This window comes from Gadus macrocephalus, chromosome 17 (assembly GCF_031168955.1).
Source record: "Gadus macrocephalus chromosome 17, ASM3116895v1".
Taxonomy (NCBI): Eukaryota; Metazoa; Chordata; class Actinopteri; order Gadiformes; family Gadidae; genus Gadus; species Gadus macrocephalus.
This window is the reverse complement of record NC_082398.1, coordinates 13,346,510-13,370,136: the sequence shown is the minus strand read 5'-3', so window position 1 is coordinate 13,370,136 and position 23,627 is coordinate 13,346,510. Positions and strand designations below refer to the sequence as shown.

The 23,627-nt window shown below is 45.6% G+C and overlaps 2 long non-coding RNA genes across 2 annotated transcripts; one reads left to right on the top strand and one right to left on the bottom strand.

Annotated features, from left to right (window-relative positions):
- Window positions 1-17,958: 17,958 nt before the first annotated feature.
- Window positions 17,959-19,924, bottom strand: LOC132445613 (uncharacterized). Its single transcript, XR_009522660.1, has 3 exons — window positions 19,466-19,924; window positions 18,780-18,942; window positions 17,959-18,126 (listed from the first exon to the last, which is right to left on the bottom strand). It is a non-coding gene; the product is annotated as an uncharacterized LOC132445613 (long non-coding RNA).
- A 272-nt stretch (window positions 19,925-20,196) lies between these two features.
- LOC132445614 (uncharacterized) lies at window positions 20,197-20,832 on the top strand. Its single transcript, XR_009522661.1, has 2 exons — window positions 20,197-20,460; window positions 20,578-20,832. It is a non-coding gene; the product is annotated as an uncharacterized LOC132445614 (long non-coding RNA).
- The last annotated feature ends 2,795 nt before the right edge of the window (window positions 20,833-23,627 follow it).

Sequence of the window (23,627 nt, the reverse complement as noted above, 5' to 3'; positions counted from 1 at the left end):
ATGCTAGCCAACAGTGAGTCGCGCTGGTACAGGCTAGCTAGCTAAAAAAAACTGAATTACAATATATTTCTAGAATAAATATTAATTTAGCTGAGCTCAGAAGACACTAGCACACTTACTGTGCATGTCAGCTTCAATTGCTTGGCTTTAAAAAAAGCTCTGATGTCCTGTCCACTCCTTTTTGACATTTTACTGTATAATTAACTAGGTAGGATCTGAGAATGTCGGGCTCTGGTTGTATCGCTATCTCGCCTTTTTTCAGTCGTGACTAGATGTCCCCTCTGCGGCACCGTAGTTGTGGATTATTTTTGTATGAGGTGCCAGCCTGACTGGGACAATGAATGAGATATTAATACTAATACTCTATGGCTGGTATGCAATGATGAGGCATCAGACAGTCAATTAATTTTAGCCTGAATACATAGCTAAAAAGCACCAGACCGCTAGTACCATGGATGGACAGTATCAGAGCGAAAACCTGTTGAACTAAATGGATGTGGTTAGGCAGCAGGCACGCAGGCTACACAGCGGGATACATCTGCAGACCACTGGCACATTAATAAAGGTGAGATGCGATATTTATTGCTTAAGATTTGCTGGTATCTTGGCGAGATCTTTTGTGTTTTTTGCCCTCATGTGGTCAGCTGTTTTAACTTGAAATAGTACTATTAGCCATAGCCTCCAAGTAGCCTAACTTAAAGGAATACTTCACTCATTTAGAAACGGCGTTCTATCATTATAAAATCGCTATTGTAATATAAATAAATATATAAATAAATATCACTCTAAACCAGTCTCCCCTTGGCCCATTCTTTCGCATCTAATTTTCTCCCGAAATGACGTCAAATGACGCGTTTGACGTAATTTCGGGAGAAACCTCTTGTCCCGCTAGAAGGGCCGAGGACTACAACACACTTTTGGTGGCAAATTTGCCGCCAATTTTTCCACCAATAAGGAATGAGAGGGGGCGGGAGCTCGCGTACTGAGGGGGAATGAGGGGGACGGGAGACCGACACAAACCTCTGACCATGGCAGAAGCAACAGCTGACTTTGAAAATATATTGCTGCATTGTGATATTGTTGGGAAAAACGGTCTGTCTAGTTACTGGACCAGATGAAATGAGACGGAGAGGTAATAAAGTCTATCGGCACGAGGACCTTGGATTTATTAAGTAAAGTGGCAACGGTTATACAGAGTCATAAAGCGTGAGAGATCGAATATGTCTAAGTCCCTAATCAGCGCTGATGGTTCGTCCAGAGCTTCGCCTCCGTGGAAGGTCTGCTGCAGAAGAAAGGATGAGTTCCTGTGTGATACACTCTTATGCTGTATCTTCCTCTCGATGAGGTGTGTGCGTTTGAGATGTGTATGGTTCTGTGTGTCTTTGGTTGACCTTGCCTCCCAGGCTCTAGTGTATGCATGTATATCTTCTTGTGTTCTTCCTGACGGGGGAGAGTCTCACAGAGTCTCCTGCTTGTGGCCCTCCCGTTCTGAGGATGAAACGGTGCATTGTCTGAGTGTTTACCATTTGCCGGGAGGAGAAATGGGGCCTTGGTTCTGGCCTTCACCTGACCATGTTCTCATGTGTGTGTTATGTGTTAAAAATTGACTATATTGTAACGTGACTGCCATGTGTTGTGCTCCTCAAGCTAGGGTGGGAGTTAGCTATATTTATAATGTACATGTGATGTGCTCAGCAGGTTATTTTGCCCAACAATATTCAGGGCTATTTGTATGAGCCAGAATACAGCGAGGAAGAATTGAGACGAATAGAGGAGGAGGCTGCTGCGGCTGCAGCTGAACAAGCCTTGCCTGTTGCCGAGGAGCCGGAGTGAACTGGTGGTGTACCTGTTTGCTCTGTTCACCTATGGAGACTCACAAAGAGTCCCTGTGCTGCAGCGAATTTCAGAGATGCCAGTTTCTTCGAGATGAAATGGCTGAATCTGGCGAGGACGGGGCCGTGTGTGTAACATCTCAGCCAGGCTTTAAGCCTCATCTGAACCGTTGGGTATTGGACACATATTTCTGGACCCAGAAAGTCAACTGGAAACGCCAGCCAAAGCCCGCCGGGAGAAACGGACGTCTGAGCACAGAGTAAGTGTTTTTTACTAACACATTGGCTACAATAGTTTTGAGTCCCGGGGAATGTGACAATGTAGCTATCCGAAAGTAGCCGACCTTATTGGCAGAGCATAGGCTACGTTACGTTAGCTTGAAGTCTGTGTAATGCTGTAGGCTACTGAAGGCACAATTTATCTTGCTTTGCTAATTTTGTTCTTTCTCTTAGACAGTATAGGCTAACATCTTACCGGCTTTTCCTGGAGTGGATACTGCAAGGCGAGAGACTTGGGAGAGGCAATAGCCTTGTTTGGCAGCGTGTGTTGTCCAGGCCATCAGGGCTAATTACCCAACCCAAGATGGGCAGTACCGTGGCTACCAGGAGACGGTAGATGCCCAAGATGAGCTGTGATATTTAGCAAACTCACCATACGTTTTGTTTTTGTATATAGTTTATATTTTATGAATAAAACTTCAAATTCATGTTGGTTGTTGTGATTTGTTTACTATACCAAATGATGTTACACTAAAGTAGGCCTGCTGTATAAGTTGAACACTTATTTCAACTGGGGAGAAAAGGTTTACAAATAGCCTACTTGATATGCTGAAATACTGTAATTAGCAAATGTTTTTATGATGTACAGTAATATACAAATGATACCTAAAGTACTTCATATAATCTATTCTTGCTACATTCATACATGATGGCTGTATGTTGAACCTACTTTGCAACTTCGTGATTTATACCACAAATTGTAGTTGTAACCAGATGGAAAAAAATGTAATCTGACAGAAATTTAAATAATTATTGCAGTGAAGTGTCCCTCTCACAAGTTTGTTATGGTGAACATGGGTTTATACAGGAGTCCAAGGTAAGGTAGTAAAAACAATAAGATTTATTTCACAAAGGAAAATGATCCAATATTTACAAAGATAAGATTGAAAAAATATGTTTTATAAAAGATAAGTTTAAATAGATAAAATAGGTCAGATGTCCCTCTCAGAAGCGGCTTTTTAATTCAGCCACTGCCGCCTCCTTTGGTGGTTTTGGCACTGGTGCAATGTTAGGTGGCAGCGCAGGCTGGGGCAGGGCAAGTGAGGATTTTGAAATCTTATATGGAATCGTTGGGTTTCGTCTTCTGGTTATGACACTTGTGAAGTATGTCAATGAACTGGGTGGTGTGTGTAATAAAAATCAGCTTCACGACCCACTGCTTGGATCTCTTGCAAAACACTTGGTTGAAGCGTGGTTGTCCTGCAAAAGAAATTAAAAATAATTATAGATAAAAGACGATAAAGGCAACATTTGAGATGCTGTACTTTTTTCAAATGAAATACCTGAATTATTCAGCTAAATCTGCAAACCGAGTAAGCTGTGAAAATTATATTCTTGATTCTTCATTGAGCCACTCTTACTACACACCTGTCTTGGTTGTGGCCTGCTTTCTTTTGACAATGTTTTCATTTTGCTCCAAACATGCAAGATGACCCCTTTCTCTCATTCCCTGGAAAGAGAATCCCTGCCTTTTTGGGAGGTACTTGAGCATTGCACTGTGAAAGACCTCCAGCAGCCCTGTATGCAATAAAATAAAAGGGAATCTGGGAACGTCAATCCTGTTCGTCATCTGGGAACGGGCCCACAGCGAAGACGGACGGAACAGCAGTTGGTTTGAGTGCGGGCCTTATCTTGCCGAAAAGTCTTATCATTTCCATCCCGGTGTCTTCTCCAACTGTGGGGTTGTTTATCGCCCGCAGCCATAGTTTGCAACGCTGATCATCTTTCACTGGCAAACCGTGAAAACGTACTCTCTCTCTGAACCTCGACTTTTCGGTGCAACCGGGTAAAAAACAACCACTGGGCATGATTGCTTTTGAAAAAACGAGAGCAGAAGTCAAAACTAGTCAACGACGGTTTGTGAATAACTTCGTGAATAAAGTTTGTTTGCTCGCATGGGTCCTTCCCCCTTTTAAACGGAAACAGGTGGGCGGGGCAGCGAGCGCAATGCACTGTGGTAGTTGGAGGTTTTCTTACTTTGAGCCAGAGAGACCATGAAAACACTCTTTCTGCCTTTTTTCAGGCTAGGATAAACCGATTAAAAAAAAAAATATTCACATTTATAATACATTGAATTATTTAATTCATAAAACCTTCATATTCCCACCGCTGAAGTATCTCTTTAAAGGCCCACTATGCAACTTCGGGCATTTCTTCGCTGTTTTCTTGGTTTTGGCACGCACATTTCTCTACACAGCGCCCCCTACAGCTTCGTAGTAGATATTTTACAACACTGTCGTAACAACTCGTTTGTTTTCAAAGAAGCCGGCGAATGCGTGGAGCCATGTCCGAAGTAGATGTTCATAAAGTGTAGGCAAGGTTATACATTTTTAAAATGGTGTATTTGTGTTGCAATAAACATATATCCATCCTTATTTATAGTTGACGGGGAGAATATATATCCTAGATTATAATTGTTTTATCTTAGGTTGAACAGAACAATCAGTGTAAGAGTGTTGGCCAACATAATAATCTAAATAAACAAGAACCTGGATTCGGGGATTCAGTCTGTATCTGCGGGACGAGACAGACAAACAGCAAAACACCCATGCGAACAAAGGTGTTTATATGGTTACAACCAAGCAAGCTAGAAACATACAGGGCTCACAACATAACGGTCGAGAAAACAATTTTTACAGGGCTCACAACAAAATGGTTGAGCAAACACATTTGTACAGAGACTATCAATATCAAGAATACCACGAAGACAAAGTTCACCCAAGGGTACTTTCAATTTCAAAAGCAACACGGCCAAGTCGGCGTCTGATTTGCAGTCTTCTTTTTCTTTCAGTTCACGCTATTCCTGAAAAGCTTTCCCATCGTTTACTCGTGTCTGGCCTCTCTGTCGGTCAGTCTCCCTTTTTCTCTTCTTCTGTTCCTCCGACATTGGGTTTCTCTGTCTCTTTTTAGTCGGCTGATCTATGATGAATGTAACAATCCCATAGTTATTTGTGTTTATATCGAGCCGGTTCCGTGTTTGGGGGTCTGTGCCGTAAAGCAATTCGTTACTTCGCGAGACCCGAGACTCCCACGAGAGTGGGCGGCGGGTCGCCGGCAGAAACGATAGTTATGTTATTATAACTCTAGTTCTATGATTGTAGGCGTAGCCGTCTAGGCTTCGCCTTATGGGCTTGTCCCGTGCGCGCGCTGAAAATTCAAACTATGCACCTATCAGCGTGGGCACCGCCCACATTTCCCACGGTATCGTGTCTATATAACGCGGTGTATACCGTCGCTCATCCTCCACACTTTTCTTTCAGCATTTGGAGGGTACAGCAGGTGGGAAACTAGACGGCTACGCCTACAATCATAGAACTAGTTATAATAACATAACTACCGTTCTATTTCATGTAGGCTACGCCGTCTAGGCTTCGCCTTAAGGGGTAAGGTGAAGCTGCGAGCGGAGCCCGATCAATGTACTCCTGCTGGACCCCAGTCAAAACGACCTAAGTCACCAGAGCACATTAAGACTCAAAAAGCCAAGGAAGTGTAAAACACAACAGCTTGATAAAAAACGAATTCCTCCTAGATCAAGCAAGGCAATGATCAAGGGAGAAAAAAGTGAGTCTGTAAAGACTCCGGCTCTAATCCGTGCTTCATGGAACCCATGAAAAGGAAAAGAAAAACCAGAGCAACACGGTTTCCATTAGGTCCGCTACCACCGGGGGCGGAGCTACGGAATCCGGCACTCCAATAATGGGACTCTCTCGGCCGTTTCGTATTTGAAGAAAACGGCGGGAGTGCCACACTGGTAAACAAAACCACCAGACAATTGGCGAGCCAATAGAAAACCCCCTAGCCTGTTTTTCATTTGAAAAAAGGTGGAAGAGTAAGACTGGTAATCAAGTCCAACTCGCCAGCCGGCGAGAGGAAATCCAACCACGCCGCTTTAAAGAACATGTCTATATTCTTAAGCCGTAAAAGGGGTCCCGGACTCCAGCACAGAGTTGCCGAGTGAGCCCCTGGACATGTCTAACATGTAAAAACAGACAAAGGGGCCGGGGGAAGACCATGACGCAGCCGCGCAGATGTCTTCCACCGAAACGCCCTTGAGTAGAGCCGTTGAAGAGGCCACGCTCCGTGTGGAGTGAGCTTTAACGCCCAACGGTGGCGCCAAGCCCTGCCGAGAGTAGGCTAAGCAAACACCCTCACATACCCAGCGAGAAAACCGCTGCTTAGAGAGAGCGCGGCCCCTGCTAGTGTGGGGAAAAACGGTCTGTCTAGTTACTGGACCAGATAAAATGAGACGGAGAGGTAATAAAGTCTATCGGCACGAGGACCTTGGATTTATTAAGTAAAGTGGCAACGGTTATACAGAGTCATAAAGCGTGAGAAATCGAATATGTCTAAGTCCCTAATCAGCGCTGATGGTTCGTCCGGAGCTTCGCCTCCGTGGAAGGTCTGCTTCAGAAGAAGGTGAAGAGTCCCTGTGTGGTACAGTTTTTATGCTGTATCCTCCTCTCGATGAGGTGTGTGCGTTTGAGGTGTGTGCGGTTCTGTGTGTTTTTGCTGCCCCTTGGCTCCCAGGCCCTGGGTCTTCTCCTAACGGGGAGAGTTCCTCGTGTCTCCGGTGTGATAAATTAAAGCGGGGGAGTGCCCCCCGAAGTGTCTCGTGTGTGATAATTTAATGTGGCTCTCAGGCCCCTGGTGTGGGCAGAGGTATCTCTTGGTTCCTCCTAACGGGGAAGAGCTCTCAAAATGTCTCCTGTGTGATAAATTAATGTGGCTCTCCCGTTCTGGAGATGATACTGGTGCATTGTCTGAGTGTCCACCATCTGCCTGCCTGGGAGATGGGGCCTTCAGCTCCGGCCTTGACCTGACTATATATTATCATGTTTGTGTTATGTGTTTGTTGGGTTTAGAGCAAGAGTCGACTATATATTAATGTGCCTGCCATGTGATGTGCTCATCAGGTTATTTTTCCCAACACTAGCGTTTAGCAACAAGCAACTCGGGCTGACAGACAGAGCGGTTAGCTCACCGGCCCGCTTGGCAGAAACCAAGGCCAACAAGAGCGCCGTCTTAAATGACAGGGCATCCAAAGGGGCCTGAGAAAGAGGCTCGAAAGGATCCTTGGACAATCCGCGCAACACGGTGGGGAGATCCCAGCGTGGTGTAAGCACGCGTGAAACAGGCCTAACCCGTCTAGCCCCACGCAAGAATCTCTTGACCAGTGGATGGCTGAAGATCGGTCCACCATCACAGCCTGCATGGCCAGCCGAAACGGCTGCCGCATAGACCTTGATAGTGGAGAAGGCCAAACCTTTTTCCAATAAGTTTTGCAGAAACGAAAGCACGCTTCCCACCTCGCATTGAGATGGGACAGCGTGGTTCGTCTCACCCCAATTAGAGAAAGCGCACCACTTCGCCGCATAGAGGGAAGAAGTAGAAGGCGCACAAGCACTCTGAATAGTGTTGATAACCGTCTCAGGCAAACCTTTGCCCTGCAGGATCAACCTCTCAGGAGCCAAACCAACAGCCGTCCCGAGACATCGGGCGGGTGGTGCACCGTCCCGTGGGCCTGTGAAAGCGCATCCGGCCTGAACGGTACTGGCCAAGGCGCCGACCGCGACAGCTCTGGAAACCACAGAGCTGAACGGTTCTCCGGGGCCACTAATATCAGGGACAGTCTCTCCTGTCTGACCCGTTCCAGAAGAGGAAGGATCAGCTGGAGTGGGGGAAACGCATACAAGAGAGCCCGCGGCCAAGGTGTGTGTGCCAACGCATCTACCCCCAACGGGGGAAGATCCCGAGGGCTGAGGGAGAACCACCACCTGCAGTGCGTGTTCTCCCTGGACGCGAAGAGGTCCACCTGCGCTGTCCCGAACCTCTGCCAGATCAGTCTGACAATAGTGGGGAACGACAGTGATCTTTACCAAGAGACGTGCCACCTCTGCTGCTAGAGCCGTGCTCGCAGGCGGGTCCCGTAGCGTGGTCTCCACCAACCCCATAAAGGGTGGGGGACGACGCTTGAACTGGGATGGCCCCATCTCAACGTGGTGTCCAACCACGATGACCAGCGAGCGTAGGAGACGTAACAGAACTAGCCGCTGTAAAAACAACGAGCTGTCTAGACGTCACGCTCGTGCCCGCTGAACAGGGAGCGAGCCGTCCGGCCGCAGCACCTGTGCGCATGCGCTGTCCGCAGGCTGTAGCCACAGCGTGCGGACCAGTCTCCTCACCTATAATGTGGGGAACCAGGAGACCGGTACAAGCGGCCGTATCCACGGGCTCGTGCAACGAGTCTCTGATCCGTCCACGAGGCTCCAAGGGTCGCCGCTTCTTAGAAGCAGGTGAACCAGAGGCCATGTGAACACGCCGTCCGACCGCCACCCTACAGCCACCGGGCTGAGGGGGGGAAAGAGACAACATGGAGGAGCGCACCACAAGCGTAGGACGCAGGTGGCCTGAGGAATATCGCTCTTTAGTTACCATGTACTGCCGTTCGGCCGAACGGTCTTTACTTTTTTCTTTAATAGGGAAAGAAAAAGTAGGAGCAAGCGTCCGGAACTTCCCGGTCCGTGGCGCTGCTGCTCTCCCCGTGCGCGGCGGCTGCGGCTGCTGCTGCACCGGGGCTGGAGTCGGAGGCGGCCCCATGGAACGCTGGGACCGGCCTAGACCCCGCTTCCTCCCAGCCTGCTGGCGGGAGGAGCCCGTGAGAATTGCCCCGAACCGGGAACGATTCTCACGGACTGACTGCTCACCTCGGAGAACCTGGGACCAAATAGGCCATCCGGCGCTAGTGGACCCTGGACGAGGCTGGCCCGCTCTCGTTCCGGCACCGCAGTGTGGGAGAGCCATATGACCCTTTGAATCATGGTAGCCCACGCCATATGCCGGCCGGCCGAAACGGCTATCGGCTGGAATAGCTGGAGGATAGCGCTGGAAAAGCGGGAAACCGCCAGCCATCTCGCGGCCGACAAGGAGACCATGGCAGAGGAGAGCAGGGCGATGTTGTTGACCGCCGCCGCGGATTGAGAGGCACAAACGAACACCCTGTCCGTTAGGCCGACAATCGGCTTCTGGAGGCGGTCGGGGGGCAGCGGCTTTTCGTTAGGGAGAGCCCAGAGAGAGAAGCACTGCCAGGGGAGGCTCCAGGCGAGGGATCCCCCTCGCCTGAGTATCGGCCCACCCCTCCACGTTGGTGAAATCCGTGTAGGATCTTACCGGAGCCTTCAGGGTCGAAGGGTCCTCACCTGCAGCAATAAACAAGTGCTGCAAAGGCGGGAACAAGGGGCACTGGGTAACCCGCCGGGAAAAAGATGGGGTGCGAAAGCACTCGCCCTGCATATCGTCAGATACGGGGGCAAGAGGCGGGGCCGGCATGGGAATCCCTTTGATGGCCGCCGCCTCACCCATGATCTCCCGGAAGAGATCGGTCATCCGGCGCGGACCCTCGTGTTGTATGACGGTGGCGGTTGTAACCCGAGAGCGGGAAAAACCGGACGCCGAGTCGCCGTCCAGGGAGGCGTTGATGATGCCATCGTCGACGAAAGGGCCGGCCCTGAACAGGTCGATGGCGTCAGCCAGTTCCACCGCAGGGGAAAAGAAGAGATGCCTGGAGAGGATCCCCTCTTCAGGCAGCTCCCGGCAGGCGACACAGCAGACGGGGGCCGCCATAGCAGCCGCTGCGTGGTCTGCGCCGAGGCACCGAAAGCACGCCAAGTGCCCGTCACCCGGTGCCAGGGAGGCGGGACAGGAGGCGCATTTTCAAAACTACAATCTGACTACATTTTCGAGGCGCGATTGGATACTTCCGCTGCGTCACATCCGGATTGTGTCGGTCCGAACAGAGCAAGTTGCATATGCGCTTTTTCCCTGGAGAGGTGACATGGGGCAATGACACACCCACCAAACGACCCAGAAATGGTTGCAGAACCATCAGAATAACTCTCAACCAGCATTATTAATGTAATTTTGGCTAAAAAAGTTGCACAGTGGGCCTTTAAATTATCCAGTGTTTGCGTTCTTACGGTGTTGGGTATAGACTAGTGGAGATTACAATAGTGGAGTCGGTGGAGTCAGTCTCTTGTTGACTCAAAGTGACTTTGGTCATTCGCTTTATGGAATAATTGTGTGTGTGTGTGGGGGGGGGGAGTGCATGGGTTTTGGACAGAATGCCATGTAGATTGGATGGATGTGTGTTGTGAATTGAGAACAGCCAGCTAATGGAGAGGTGAGGTCAACACGTAACTGAAGAAAAAAATTATATTTTTTGCTTGTAATGACATTTTGAGCATGATAAGTGGCCAAGAGCATGGCTTAAAATATAGATTAGCATTGTGACTTGCCTGGATGGACTCGTCAAAGACATTTTCCCATTATTGGCCGCTCACAGTACTCAGTCACCCTAGAAAAACTAACTTGTGTGTTAATTGACAGATTTCCATTAAAACAAGCAACACTACAGGAACAACAATATTTCACCCTGTGAAATTAAAGTATGATTCAATACATTTAAACAAGTTACATTCAATTTTTACATGGTCTGTCAGGAACAGGACCCAGGTCCAAGAAATGCAGGAACAGGCAGATGAGCATGACGAGGTGAGGCCCTCAAATGTCTTGAGAAAGACCTGATCGTATTCAAATAAACATACAGACAGGCAGCAACAATGATCTTAAAACAAGTCAACATTGAAATCTGCATTCTGTTTGCCAAATATGCAGTCCACAATCCTACTGGACTACTCCACAAAAATGCAACTATTAACAACTATTTACACACTGAACTATTTACACTTACTCACATCCAATGAACTAACTACATTTCAGGAGCAGCCAGCTACTCAAACTGAGGGGATCTGCCTTGAACACCCATTGGATGGCCCGTACCAGCCCAGTGCACGAGAAATTGAGCCACAAACTCTGCTGAATAGGACTCTTACGTTCCAAGATATTTGGTATTGTTAGATTTCAGCTTATTTCTAAACTGTTCGGACAGACTCTGCGTTGTGTATTTTCAGTCGTAGTAGTAATTCTTGAAGTCGAAATCAAAGCAACTTGACAGGTTGGATCAGAGGGTTGAATAGATGGTTTATTCCAGGATGTAATACAGTGAGATACAGACTTAGGTTGAATAATCTATAGTGGACCCATTGAGGAGCCGTTTGATGACTTGTTCCTTGGCTGTCGAACCCTCTTCTCGTCGAACCAAAGGGTTGGGGCGAGTATTATACATAAAGGGGATACATGAATAACACGTGAACAGACGCACTCTCAGCCTTGATAAGGTATCTGGCCCTGGCTATGTCCCGGAGGACCAGGTCGGTTCAACCTTGTTGAGACATAACAATGGCAGAATGTTGGAGATAACACCTTGTATCAGTATGAGAGGCCCTGGCCTGTTCCTAGACTAGAAATGTGAACAAAAGAGAGACACTAAAATACACCAACATTCTACATTCCTCCCTCTTGATCATACTAAACGTAGTTTAAAGATCACCCATAAAATGAGAATTCAGTGTATCTACTGGTAAACCATTAACAATTAACTAAATCAATGAAAGAAAGCATAAAAGGCAATAGACAAGTAAATTCAAAACATACACAAGTAAACCAGGTGTAGGCTACTATAATAAAGAAAATAACAAACTCATTAGGTTACTCAAGATTAAACCAAAACAGATAAAAAATTTAAAGAATCAAGAAAGTCAACTGTCCAGACACCTCCCTCTGCTTGGCACAACAACATCACAGACAATACTGCATGACTCAGTTGGTTTTGAGTAGCAGTTGCAACAGAGTTCTTTTCCAGTTGATGGCCACCGCAGGTGTGATGAGGGATGAGGATGAAAGTTCGTAGTAGGGCGTAGGGCTGTCACTTTTTATTCGAAGTTCGAATATTCGTTCGAAGGTGGGGTGAAAAGTTCGAATTCGAAGTGTAATTCTCCATTCGAACTGTAAAAATGCGCTATAAAGAAGAGAGCGGCGAGTGGCTTTTCCTCAATAAAGCGGCCCTCCTGGATCCCCGCTTCTCCCGGTTAGTCCACCTTTCCCCTGCACAGAAACATCTCGTGACTGAAAGCCTCTCACACGAGCTCATTGAAACGGAGACCGACACTGATCGCACACGACAGGGAGAAAAGTCCGCTGCTGCGCTGGGCGCGATGGGCAGCCTGTAGCGGCTGCAGCTGCAGCGGTAACGGAGAGCTGCGAGACTACTTGTAATTTTCTTTACAAGTACAAAAGAGCAGCATGCCGTGTTGGAGGTCGGCCTCACAGATTGTTCGTTTATATAGGCTGTGTGTGCCATGGACGACATGCGCTCCGCATATCGCGCTCCGAGCAGTTATTGTTAATGCGTAAAAGACAGCCGCACTTGTGTGTCGGAGCTTCCTCTTGTTGTGTTTACAAATGTGTTATCAAAGATGTGTTTTTATCCTGTGCTGTTATGAATTCAGTAGGTATACGTGATTTCCACAAGAAATAAAAAGAAACACGACAACAGTCGTTGCCGTGTTTCTTTTTTTTTTTTTTTTTAATAGTTCTATGGGGGGGGGGGGGGGGGGTCGAATGTATTCGGACATTCGAAATTAATTATGGACATTCGAAATTCGTTCGAATTTCATTTTTGGAAAAAGTGACAGCCCTAGTAGGGCGTCAGGACAAACACAGTTCAGTTCAAGGACTCATCCCAAGGACTCAACAAGTGTCCGTGTCTCCTGGATCTCCCAGGTACCATGAAACATGAAACAAAGAAAAAGTGCAGTATCAGTCATGGGGGAGGCATTGTCACAGCCTCCAACAGTAATAATAATCAACTATGGTTTGTAATTGTCATTGAAATGATCATAAAAAAATAAATCGCTTGATTTGAAAATGGTTATACCAGTAATCAGTCATCATAGTTCTCAATAAACCTTGTGTGAATGAATGAATGAGTGAACCTTTGTTCAAAAATAAAACAAAACAAACAAAATGTTCTAAAGCTGAGCAATTGTATCAAGAAGGAACATCAATTCTCACTTAGATAGGCGACAAAGGTGACAAAAGTCCTAGCATCTTTCGAAGATTAACCTCTCGTGTTTCTTCTTGAAATTCTTCAATAGTTCCCTCATTTTGTCTGAGCATTTTTCTTCCCCTACTCTCTCGTTGGAGCGGTCACGGTACATCTTTCGAGGCGCTTTACATTCTCTTATCCAGTGTCCAATTTGTCCGCAGTTGTGGCATGGTCGAGGTTCTCTCTGCCTGTCGGACTGAATGAATCGTTCTCTATCCCTGTTGGACTGGGGGAATCTTTCTCGGTCCCTGGCTATTTCCTTCTTCTCGTCAGCCAGGAATCGAATCCTGACTTCTTCATCTCGATCCACCTTTTCTCCGACTTCCTTGATCTCTGCCATTGTGCAGCTACGGTTGTCCCAGCTCGGAAGCCTTGTCTTCACTCCCCTACGGATCTCATATGTTAGGCGAAGTTTTTCTTCTGTTCCTTGCAAATCATGTCTGTCGTTGAAGAATCTAGACAGAGTCTCGCTAATTGAATAAATGTCAATGTCTCTAACCTCCAATTCAAAATAATCTTGTTCAATTGGTTCAGACGCATTGGGACTTTGATTGCTATCTTTTTCCTCCTTTTCTGCCTTCTTTTTGCCTTTACCTTTCGGCATTGTTTCTATCTTTTTTTTATCTAGGCAAAGCTAAAACTAGCGACCAATCGCTGCTTAGAAAAAACAAATAAATGTCTCCCAGGGAGCTCGGTATACCAATACAAGATGATGGCTCACTTTTTTTCCCTCAGATTAAAAAAAAACTATCTGATTCCACGGCGGGAATCAAAACAATCATAACACACAAAAAAAACTCTAGCGATTCATGTAACCTCACCAGTGAATTCAATACAAATACGGTTTCGTAAAACAAAACCCCTGAGCAAACCAAACGTTTTAAGTTATATTCAGGACACGTATCAACCTTGACAAACTAGCAAAGATGAACAAATCACTTGAATGACATGCAATTCCTATTCAAGGACTCTAACCCAGATTCTAGGACTTTAACCCAGACCAAAGGCCTTATTCTACAAACTCAGGACTCTAACCCTTATGCAAATACAAACTCAAAAGAGTTAAACACAGTGTACACAATTCTTTCCCATTCATACAGCGTATATTCAGTGATTATTGAGCTCTTAAACACTAATACAGGTTCTCACTTCGTCAAGCTCTTAATGACACAACTTCATTGCTCAGCAAATGTAGTGCAGCCTAATGGTAAAACAAATAATAATAACGGTTATGTGTGTGTAGATTATTTTAAGATGACATTTTTGTTATTTTCTCTTGGTCGAGAGTGTGGATTGAGATTCAGTCACCGTTGATTCCCACGTGGTGCATGGAGATGCACTGGTTCAGCCGCGTTGTGGATGCGGGTCCCTTAGCAGTGCAGGCGTTGATCAGACGTCTTCCCAGGCAGGGCGCGCGGTCTTCTCGATCACAGGGCAATCTTCAGAGGCAATCGTCTTCTCACTCACTCCTCTCTCTTCAAGACGGTGTCACGGCACCAAATGTTAGATTTCAGCTTATTTCTAAACTGTTCGGACAGACTCTGCGTTGTGTATTTTCAGTCGTAGTAGTAATTCTTGAAGTCGAAATCAAAGCAACTTGACAGGTTGGATCAGAGGGTTGAATAGATGGTTTATTCCAGGATGTAATACAGCGAGATACAGACTTAGGTTGAATAATCTATAGTGGACCCATTGAGGAGCCGTTTGATGACTTGTTCCTTGGCTGTCGAACCCTCTTCTCGTCGAACCAAAGGGTTGGGGCGAGTATTATACAAAAAGGGGATACATGAATAACACGTGAACAGACGCACTCTCAGCCTTGATAAGGTATCTGACCCTGGCTATGTCCCGGAGGACCAGGTCGGTTCAACCTTGTTGAGACATGACAATGGCAGAATGTTGGAGATAACACCTTGTATCAGTATGAGAGGCCCTGGCCTGTTCCTAGACTAGAAATGTGAACAAAAGAGAGACACTAAAATACACCAACATTCTACAGTATGAAGCATTCCCTTGGCTGCACTACAGCCAGCAAGTTAAGGGGGTTTTGTGTTTCCCCTGTATGACTGCTTTTGCAAACCAAAAATCAACATTGGCCAAAAGTGCTGAAAAAACATTCATCTCTGTAGGGTTCCGAAACTGGAAAAAAAGTTGGGAATCATTCAGCAGACACCAAAACAGCAAGGCACATTTAATTGCCCTCAACACACAGGCGCTCAAAAAGGATTCCGTAAGAATTAAACTGTGCCGCCCTTCAGCAAGGGCCCAGGAGGCAGCCAGGTTGGCTCTTTTACAAATTGTAGGTGCGGTAAGGTACCTCTCCAAACAGGGCTTGGCTCTTAGAGGCCATGCCAATTTGGATGGAAACTTCCAAAATTATCTTCGAGATAAGGCGGAGGATGACCCCAACCTTGCAAGCTGGCTGAAGAGAGAGCATCCCTACACAAGCCCGGAAATACAAAATGAGTTACTGAGCATATTGGTCATATTATAATTAGGGGGATAGCCGCAGAGATTTCTGCCTTACCTGTGCTGCAGTATTCCCTCATAATGGACGGAACACAGGACGTCAGTGGAACAGAGCAGATCTCCATCTGCCTCCGCTATGTGGACAAAGATCTGGAACCAAGGGAGGAGTTTGTAGGGTTGTACGAGGCCTCTTCCACAACTGGCGAGCATCTTTGGAAAATTGCCTCTGATGTGCTGCTCCGTCTCAATCTTCCACTCTCGGGTCTTCGTGGCCAAACCTATGATGGAGCAGCAAACATGTCAGGGCACCTATCTGGGATGCAAGCTTTGGTCCGCAGAGAACAGCCGCTTGCCACTTTTGTCCACTGTGGTCCTCACTGTGTGAATCTGGTCACGCAAGCAGCCTGCTCATCCACACCAGTTGTGCGAGAAGCCCTCCAATGGAGGGCATCTGACCTGGGAGGTTTGTTTGGCCAGTCTGGGAAATTCAAAACATTCTTTAAACAGATAGCCATGACTGAAAATGTCTCATTCACCACAACTAAGCCATTGTGTGCTACCTGATGGACTGTGCGAACACCAGCGATCAAGTCGGTCCTCACCCAATACGAGGTGATCTTGGCTGCATTGGAGGGGTTGGATTTAGGGTTGCCAACCGTCCCGTAAAATACGGAATCGTCCCTTATTTGGCAATTAAATGTTGCGTCCCGTATTGAACCAATACGGGACGCAATTTGTTCCGTATTTCCATAAATGTCCAATACACATGTCTGTCACACACACAATTACTAAATCTAACAATAATGATCAAAACAAAACACAGGGAATACTACGGTCAGCAAAATTGTCGCGGCGGGATCTACGCAAGACCCGCTCCGGTCATCTGTGTGTCTGCGCATGCGTGTGGTGGTCACGGTTGCCTAGCGACAGACACCACACACCGGCGCTGCTCACAAAACCTGCGCCTTTTAAAAATGTCCGCTAGCCTACACCCGATACTCCACCACGTCCTCAAAAGCGTAAACGCTTGCAGAAGTACGGACGTGAGTGGGAAGACGCACATCCTTGGCTGGACAGCGTCAGTGGAGATGTTTACAAGGCAAGTTGTAAAATATGTCGGCGAGTGTTTTCAGTGGCGCACGGTGGGCTGTCTGACATCAGACAGCATGCAACAGGACAGCATGCAACCTTCTTCTCTGCAATAATATCCTCTCTCTCTTTGAGGAAGTTGTAAAGAAGCTGGAGAGTGATGAAACCACCTGTGTTGAGTTATATTCCATCATGGAAACCTTCAAGCAAAAGCTCACACAGAGACGAGATTAACAGTTCTATGGCTACTTAACTAAATTGAAGCTGCAGCGTCTCCGTCCACTTGATGCTGACATGGCAAGGGCAGATTTTACTGCATTCCTCAACACAGCACTCTCATATGTTGAGAAATGGTTCAACTTTTCTGAAGACTACTGGTTGTTCTCACTGCAACCTCTCTCTCTGCACCATGGCACCATGACCTTTACTGACATTGAGAGGGTGACCACCAAGCTCAACCTCATCCATAAAGTCAACATGGATGAACTTTTTATGATGAATGCTCCACAGCAAAACCCATTCTGAAGAGGCTCAAAGAAGATGCTGAAGATGAATGGAAGTCCAAAGGTGTGGCTGCCAGGTGGGTGGCTCTCTTTCGAGTAGCTGACCTGCCAAACATGCTGTCTATCACCAGACACATCCTGAGCATCCCAGCATCCACTGGATGTGTGGAAAGGATCTTCTCCAGAATGGCCAACAAATGGAGTGGGCCATTCCGTTTATTTAGTTTATATTTTAAAAGTTCATTGCTGCACACGCCACACAAAGAGATTTCATTCAAGATTTAATTGACTGCACTTTATAAGAGAATGTTATGTGGTAATAAAGCATTTCAAGATTTAAGTATGACTAATTCCTTTCTTGATCAACCCTTTACTAAAAACACCAGCACAAAATAAAACATACCACTGCTGCGGGCACCCCGCCCCACAGGAGTCGGGCCCGTGGTGGGTGTCCCTTATTTTAATTTCTGAAATTTGGCAACCCTAGTTGGATTCCTCGAAAGGAGTCACAGCTCCTCGAGCAAGTGGCCTTCTTGACCATCTCCAGAAAGGCAACATGGTACTTGGCCTTATCCTTGGGCAGGATATTCTCCTGCAGCTTGAAGGTCTCAATAAAAGCTTGCAAGGGAGGGCAGTAACAATTTGCGGGGCGTTAGAGGCTGTTGATTGCACAAGGAAAGCGTTTGTGGCACAGAGAACAAGCGAGAAATTTATGAGGCTTTACTCAAGAGCTGTAGAACTCGCCACATCTCTTGATCTTCGGCCAATAAATCTTCCACAAGTACGGAAACCAGCTAACCGATGTGGTGGGCCTGCAAACAGCCACACCCCGTCTTCGGCAGAGGACTTTTTCAGGGTGCAATTTTTCTCTGCCATCGATACAGCAAGCATGCAGCTGGATGAGAGGTTCAACCAAGAGGGCCTTGGCCGTTTGGCCATGTTGGAGCAACACCTAGTGTCGGGAGAAATTAGCGGGGTAGTAGAGCTCTACCCAGAATTGGATGCACAGCTGCTGCAAATGCAACTAGCAAGTTCAATTCTAGTCAGGAAGTGTCGGAGATTAATCGAGATTTAAAACACTTAGACTAATTTAAGAGAGAGAGAGTAAAAGAAATCGAGGGGTCCGGAGCAAGAATTGACAAAAGACTTTATCGTGCAGAAAAACAACAACGACAACAGCCTGAGTGGATCTATAGAGTCACTGCTTGAACTTCGGTCCCAGCCTTACTTTATACACATACAGGAATTTCTTTGCTACAATGGAGGTTCCCTTTGTCCCAATGGGGTTTCCGCCCAGTCAATCTTCGTCTCAGCGTGTTATCAACCGCGCCCTGGTCTGAGGTCCGCATGGATTAACCTCGTTAGCCAAGATGACCCAAGGCTGAGAGGCGGAGGTCAACATGGCTTGACCCCGCAGTTCCCTGGGCATTCCTGTGCTCCAACTGTTCTGAACCCAGACTCTGCAAGCATCATGTGCTTTCCACCATTTAAAATATAAAGCCTATTAATAATCATGGTTTACCATAGAATATACTCACTAATTTCTACCATAGAAGTCACTAATGTCTTGAAGACCATGGTACCAGAAGTTAGGCGGCTGTTTACCCAGGTGGAGGCTCTTGTTAGGCTGTTGCTTGTGGTCCCAGTCTCTTCTTGCGAAGCGGAGCGGAGCTTCAGTGCCCTGCGTCGTTTGAAGAATTGGCTCCGCTCCACGATGGAGCAGTCACGACTCAACAGTGTGTTTGTCGGCCATGTCCACAAGGAGAAGCTGGAGAAAATAACGAGACAGAAAATAGCCACTGCCTTCATTGGCACATCGGAGAGGCGTGAACATTTGTTTGGGGCATTTTAAAACACAGAATATGCAATAGGCTTACGTTTGTTTGCATTTAGTAGTTGTCCAGCGTGGCATAATTTACACACACACACACCCCAGTTTTGTGTTCTGCAAGAATTTGCATAAAGAAAAACGGTTTTTCAGGGTTCTTCTTGCAATAAATTGTATTTAGTAGTTGCCCAGCAGTTTTTCTGGGTTAGTAATGTATATATTGTATATATATATATAACACACACACACACACACACACACACACACACACACACACACACACACACACACACACACACACACACACACACACACACACACACACACACACACACACACACACACACACACACACACACACACACACACACACACACTTTGTGTTCTGCTAGAATTTCTGTGCAATCAAAAAACTTTTCTGTTTTTTTTGCCAATCAATTAAAAATCAAAATGCTGAACTCACATCCATATCTGGTCACAGTTCTTACTTCGGTATTTTCACAATGTAATGCATATGCAACCACCTTTTTTCAGTCCACGCAAAGGCACTTGCAGCATATCTGGTCTGGAGAAGGATAATGAAATGGATTGCATCAGTCTCAGATATATAACCACTAGGCCTACACAATTGGAATTGTTTTACACTAGCCCATCAATAACAAGCTTAGATAAGCTTAACTTTGGTAAAATAAAATGTCACCACATGGGAAGACTGGCCGAGGGTAGCGTAGCATTACAGTTTTTTTCGATTGCTTAAACACTAAAATCAAAAGTATGACACTATTATCAAAACCTTACACTCAAGGATCATAACATGAGCCCAGATCTGCACCACTATAAGCACAATGTCAGCTTCACACTTTTTGCAAAACAATACACACAGTGATTTGCAAAACACTAAACACACTTAACATACATTACACACAAATCTATCATGAAGTCACGTCCTTGCAATACCAAAGCACTGACTGTCAAATTACCACACCGTCCAACCAATTGGTTCAACACAGTCATCAGGTGTGCAAACACTTGTTTGCTTAATTGCAGACACAACAATCAGGTGTGTAAGCACTATAAAAAGCAGTAGGTGAGTTCAGCGTTCTCCAAGCACAATGGAAAGAGTCAGAGAAAGAGTAAGACGAGGACGAGGACGAGGACGACGAGGACGACGAGGACGACGAGGACGAGGACGACGACGAGGAGGAGGAGGACGACGACGAGGAGGACGAGGAAGAGGGGAATGAGGAGAACGAGGAGGAAGAGGAAGACAAGAAGGTGCTCAAAGAGGACCGAATCTGACAAATGAGATCCGCGCAACACTGGTTGACCACGTTGTCAACCACGGCCTGACGCTGAGGGAGGCTAAAAAAGAAACATATTCAAATGAAGCAAATTTATCGAGTGCCTTTCGAGCGCAATTCCGAAAGGGTAAAACGACTGCGGCATGATTATGCAGAGGTATGTATTCACTTTAGCAGTGTGATCTTGCATACTGTCTCAGTTTTTTTACTGTACTGTAATATGTATACTAGATCTACACTGAACTACACAATTTTGCCGGACACTGTTTTTCAGAGTTTTACGAATGGATGGAGAGGAGATCCAGCATGAGTTCATTTACGTAGATGAGGCTGGGTTCAACCTGACGAGAACACGAAGGAGGGGAAGAAACATCATTGGCCACAGGGCTATAGTCAATGTCCCAGGGCAACGTGGGGGTAATATAACACTCTGTGCAGCCATTACACAGAATGGGGTCCTCCACCGCCATGCCCATATGGGCGCTTACAACACAGCACTCATGCTTACATTCTTGGACCAATTGCGCAACATAACAGCAGCAAATCAAATAAATCATATGCAATACATTGTTGTCTGGGACAATGTGTCTTTCCATCGCTCTGCTCTGGTTCAGAACTGGTTTCAGCAACATCCACATTTCACCGTCTTATATCTTCCACAATACTCTCCATTCCTCAACCCTATAGAAGAGTTTTTCTCGGCATGGCGGTGGAAGGTATATGGTCTCCAGGCTGAGGTACCCCTCATCCAAGCCATGGAGGAGGCCTGTGACCAGATGGAGGTAGCAGCAATGCAAGGATGGATTCGTCATTCAAGACGTTTCTTTCCAAGGTGTCTTGCTAATGACAACATTGCCTGCGATGTTGATGAAATTCTCTGGCCAGATCCAGCTAGGCGAAGAGACAATGTCTAGTTGTTGTTTTTTAACTTACAATACGTAAAGTGACGTTTGATTACAGTATTATGAATCTCTGTCAACATTTTGGGCGTGTTGAGAAATAAATTAGTTTCTTCAGTCTGCAACATTGGTCTTGTGTATTGTTTGGTGAATTTAAATTATATTTGTACTTTGTTGATAGTAGCCTACTCTAATCATAGGGAAGTAGAAGTGCTAAAAGTGTTTTAGGTTTATCACAGCAGAGTGTAACTCGTGCAAACAGAGTATAGTAATGTGAAACGTGTGTGTTCATATAGTAACAAAGTGTGGTTTTTAAAAAGAAGTGCATAGTTTTTACAGGAGTGTTTAATTTTGCAAAGGATCTGTAGTGTTTTGCTAATCGGGTGTGTGGTTGTGCTAATTGTGTGTAGTGTTTTGAAAACACAGGCCCTGTTTTGAAAATTGTGCTTAAGCAATCGAGAAACTAATGTTACCTCATCTAAACTCTAGCTGCATCTAAGACAAAATCATGATACAATTATGTAATGCTATCGCTAACAGCGGGCAGATCCAACTTGACTGTGGCAGTTAGGCCTACTTGGCTTCTAGAAGCTAATGTTGGCTATAGCTTCAACGTCAATGATAGAACTTAAACTATCAAGATAACTCATTCGCTGCCCTCGGTCAAACTACAACAAAGGAGTTTGTACAGATTGTCATCATCATGAATAAATATAGATTTGTTACCTCCTCCGGACCTCCTCTCCTCAAATGCAGGCTGCAACCGCAGCAGATTGTCCATGGAAGTGCGAAGCAAGCAGTCAGGTTCAGATCACACAGAGAAGGAGCCGCCCACCGTACCACCCACCCCTCCCCCATTCTAGAACTACTCATCCAAATGTTATAATTGTTGCAAATGGTTGACGGCTCTGTGCCGTATCCAGATAGACTTTTTGTGGATTGGTTCGCATCTGTCTCGCGCTATTAACATTATTTTTTACAAAACTGCATTCAAATTTTATTTGTGGGGACTAAATGAGTCTTTACAAAAACTGGTGGGGACGCGTCCCCGGCGTAATCGACGCCTATGGGTATGGTATAGAAAAAAGGAGAAGGGAAAATGCAGAGGAGGATGATTTGAGAAAACAACTAAATGAGGAAATCAAATTGTTAGATGAGGAGGGTAATATATGTACGGAAAAATATGTGGATTTAAAAGAAAAATTGAGTGCTTTAGAGGTAGCAAAGTGTAGAGGGGCAGCTACTAGAAGTAAAATTCAATATATGTACGAAGGGGAAAGGAGCACAGCCTTTTTCCTGGGTTTGGAAAAACAAAAACAAAATAAAACTGAGATAAAGGAAGTATTAGATAATAATGGTCAAATAATAACTGATAAGGAAGAGATATTAAAAGTAGTTGGGGATTATTATGAGTGTTTATTTAAAAAAGATGCATGCGATAAGAATAGTGTAGAAGAGGCCTTAGAGGCACTAAAGAAAACTTTAAGTAGGGAGGATAGTGATTGGTGCGATTGTGAATTTACTGTAAAAGAGATTAATAGTGCTATTGATCGACTAAACAAAAATAAGAGCCCGGGGAGTGATGGGCTGACAGCCGAGTTTTACGTCGGCTTTAAGGAAATTCTGGCTCCGGTGTTTGAAAAACTCTGCAAACATGTGGAGATAACAGGCTGGCTCCCTGAGAGTATGGGATTAGGCATAATCACGATTTTTTATAAAAATAAGGGGGAAAACAAAAATCTAGATAACTATAGGCCAATCAGTCTACTCAACATTGACTATAAAATATTTGCTAAAATACTTGCGAATAGAATAAGGGAGGTAATAGGTTCATTAATAGGTAAAACTCAAGCGTATAGTATTCCGGGGAGGGACATTGGGGATTCAATAATAACAATAAAACAGGTAGTAAGAGATATGGAAGGGGAGGGAGGATTGTGGCTGGGGATTGATTTAAATAAAGCGTTTGATAGGGTAGATCAGGATTTTTTGGGGAGGGTACTAGAGAAACTTGGATTTGGGACTAAATTAAGGGGGTGGGTGGGATTGCTTTATGGGGGGGCTAAGAGCAAAATAAAGTGTAACAGTGTTTTGACTGACTCTTTTAACCTGTTAAGCCCTAGGCCTATTTCACAGGCCTCCTGCCCGAAATGACATGCCCATTATGAATAGAGTATGCCAGAATCAATATAGATGTTACTGTGTCAGAGTAAATTCAGCTAGAACATAGTAAGAAATGTCAATTTTCACAGAGAGAAAACACATTATTTAGACTGAATACCACCTTGAAACTATGGGATAGTAGCCCATAACCTTTAGGGAAACATATAACAACATCTGATGAGTACCCTGTTCCAGGATAAATGCTAATAAAGTGAATAAAGTGATTTTAGAGAGGTTTTAGTACAGGTAGGTCCAGACGGAC